At 32.0% G+C, this 3,400-nt stretch overlaps 1 long non-coding RNA gene across 1 annotated transcript; it reads right to left on the bottom strand.

Annotated features, from left to right (window-relative positions):
• Nucleotides 1-6: 6 nt before the first annotated feature.
• LOC110445025 lies at nucleotides 7-3,381 on the bottom strand. The gene is made up of 6 exons (XR_002462307.1): nucleotides 3,025-3,381; nucleotides 2,093-2,239; nucleotides 1,747-1,818; nucleotides 1,403-1,516; nucleotides 884-1,009; nucleotides 7-725 (listed from the first exon to the last, which is right to left on the bottom strand). It is a non-coding gene; the product is annotated as an uncharacterized LOC110445025 (long non-coding RNA).
• Between the last annotated feature and the right edge of the window lie 19 nt (nucleotides 3,382-3,400).

The raw sequence follows: 3,400 nt of genomic DNA, 5'->3' as shown, positions 1-3,400 counted from the left end.
GTCATCCTTCACCATTGGAGTTGCCATTCACCATTGGAGTCATCACTCACCATTGGAGTCATCATTCACAATTAAAGCCCTCTTAATGCAGTCTTTCAGTACAAGCAATACCATTACAGTGATTCTCTTGAAGAATGTATCAACAAAAGTCTAGCAATTAAGAAAGCTTCTTCCGTCACAAATTATGGTTAAAATTAAATTGTATAATTATTGTTGATAGAGGAATTCATTCCTTAGCGATAATATATTGATTGCCAGTCTTATGTATATGGAATGTCATTTGTCAAAAACAAACCCCGTGTCAATTTGGAAGATCACATCTGATTATAATACTAGTAAAATTCAAATGGAATAATTACAGCGTAAATGAATATACAATCTGAGTTCATTTTAAAATCAACACGGTTAGTTTACATGCACATATAGGTGTCTACAGGAAAATATAGGAAATGCCGCAACCGGTATACTCATAAAGATATCTCTAATGACATGATTGCATTAAATCAGACTAAGGTCATCGTAAAAATACATAATGTTGTAATTTACGAATGCAAACTGAGACGTCAAATATACTTGCTGTATCGCTATTACAAGATTCAAAAGGTTTGCAATCAATACGAATCTCTCCTATCTTCTTTAGTCATTGTGAACTGCTGCTCTCCTCGGCTTAGGGTCTTCTCCAGCTATAATGCCTATTAAATCATTCACGTCAAATTCCACATTTCCTGAAAAGAAATTATAATATATTCATTTTACGTTTTATGTGAACAATCAACAAAAAAAGCAAGTTGTTAGGAGCAGACACTTTGAAAAACGCACCTGTCAGCTGAGTATGACAAAATCTGAATTCAATCAAATGATATTAAAGTAGTTATATATTTACCGGTGGCTTGTGTGTAGCTTGAAATAGCTTCAAGAACAGCATCGCTGTCATAATCCATCGATAAAAGGTCTTCTGCAGCTGGTGTTTCTAGCAGATATCTCACATTTTTCATATTAGTATTGTTCTCTAAAACAAAAAAAACCCAGCATATCCCATGCATCGTAGTTTTTATCAATCATATACAATGACTATATCCATATTGATCATAATTATTGCTTTACTTTATCAAAGAGATGAAAACATTCTTTACCGAAATAATCAACAGTTAGTATTTTAAATTTTGTAAACCCAACTTGTATTGTATAGAACTAACTAATTGCATCAAATATATCACTTAGGTATATTTGTGTATGTGTGTGGGTTTGTGTGTGCTGGTTAATGGGTGTTGGTGGTAAAACAAAGCAAACACGAACTAGATATCAACAATCACTTGAAAGGTTGAATAAACTTGTTATATTTTCATTTTTTTTACATACGCAATTACTTTTGTTGCAAGTGTATTGATTGAGGTATACTTACTCTCTCGTTTCGCAGAGAAAGAGCCTGTTTCTGCTTTTTTGCTTTTCGAAGGTCTACTCTGAAAGAACAACGGGCTTGCTTGGCGTTCATAATGTGGAGCATCTTCTTCAATATCTGCAAAGTAATGTATAATGTTATGACCATAAGGAATGAGGAAACATTTAAAAGCATATTGTGCATTTCTTGTAAAGTATAAAAACAAATCTTTAGTATTTGAATATACTTCTTGAATGCTTCTGGTGTAAAATGAAACGTACTAAAATATTGCATTAAATAATATCAAACAAATAAAGTTGTGTGGATAGTATAATAACTATTGTTTTCATCGTCATCAACAGACGTACCACTATATTCTTCTGATTGTGGAGTGGTCACTGGATAAAGCTCCGCTGGAAGCACTTCTGGGCATTTATTTGCTGTATAAATCATAAAAGAAACTCCAATTAGAACAATTAACATGTATTTTGGAATGTCTTCTACGTACTATTTAGCAATGGTATCTTGTCAAACGTATAGCAAACTGTTAGCCAACGATAGAATAAAGTATATGCAAGCTGAATGACAAAGGTTTAAATTGGTCAAAACTGGAATATCTGATAAATGTTTAAGCATTGGGTTTTTTTTAAAATGTTTGATAAGATAAACAACTTTCCCCATTTTCGTCCTATAAATTAAAAAGCATATACCTACCACGTCGAATTTTATTAATGGTACGGGATATTTCTGGTGATTTCTTTGGATCTCCCCTGGGAAGAGACGGATCAGGAAAAAAGGGTGAGCTTTCCAAATCTACTGAGTCAAGCGCTGGGGCATAATCTTCATCAGTGTCAGTCACATCTTAAACATTTGATCGGATTCATGTCACTGCACGCTTTTCTACAGGCTATTTTAGCTTTTTAAAAAGTTATCAATACTTTCTTCGTGTTTTGCATATTTAAACAACAGAGTCTCAAATCATAAAAACAGGAATTCAATATCCAGCAAGAACATTTTGTCGTTTTTATAAGTGAATTTTTCAGAACATAAACATATATCACTTATTCAATATATAAACAGAATAGTTCTTCTATGAAAGTAATTTTTATTATTCCACCATGTTATTGCTATATGCTGGCAAACAAATGTGTATTGTTAATAATACAGCCTGGAATTAAAAAAAAAGAACACTTGTGCATTTCATGCATTCGAAAGTTGAAGGAGGTATATTTCAAAGCATTAACAACAACTCGTATTATTATGTACTTTATCGTTGTCTCAAGACGTTGATTGCATTAATGGGGAATGGAAATCTGTGCCTGCAAATGTGATCTAATACTCTTTACTTTTGTTTGTTTGTTTTGATATACCCTAAATCAACGATATGTAACCCATTTTGGTTTTAAATGTTACGTCAATTCGCCAGAGTTAACCTAACAGATATTCTAGAATGTACGACTGTAGATGTCCATCAAAACCAAATCATAAAAGATAAATATCTTTTATTTAAAAATGAAAGGTGCTTTCCAGAAAGATATCGGTAAAAAAGAGGAATATGACGAAAATAATCAAATTAAAAACATTAACGGTTTAAACTTTTGCATCAATATAACTCAAATGATTGACACGAAATAATAATTGAATACCTTGTCTGATATCCAATCCGAGTGCCTGAAATGAGACATACACACGTTTTAAAACTACAAATACGTGTCATGCAATTACACTATATGTACGTGGCATTCATACAAAATTTAAATTTATTATATTTTTTTATTTAGATGGGTATCTGGGTTAAATATAGTTTGAAATCGTAGACGAAATGAAGCCAAATGTTTATCATAAAAACTGAGCGATACACATTTTAAATACACAAGGCTAACCTATTGTATTTTTAAAATCAGAATTTTATAAAAAAAAAATAGGCAACCATGATATAACCTACTGTCATTAGTTTGGAGACCTTTTCCTCCAAGAACGTTCATATTTGCTAGTGTCTAATGGTTGGGATGCTTTTTTTTT

This window comes from Mizuhopecten yessoensis, unplaced genomic scaffold (assembly GCF_002113885.1).
Source record: "Mizuhopecten yessoensis strain PY_sf001 unplaced genomic scaffold, ASM211388v2 hete_36136686, whole genome shotgun sequence".
NCBI lineage: Eukaryota > Metazoa > Mollusca > Bivalvia > Pectinida > Pectinidae > Mizuhopecten > Mizuhopecten yessoensis.
The sequence above is the reverse complement of the archived record's forward strand: the minus strand, read 5'-3'. Positions and strand labels throughout refer to the sequence as shown.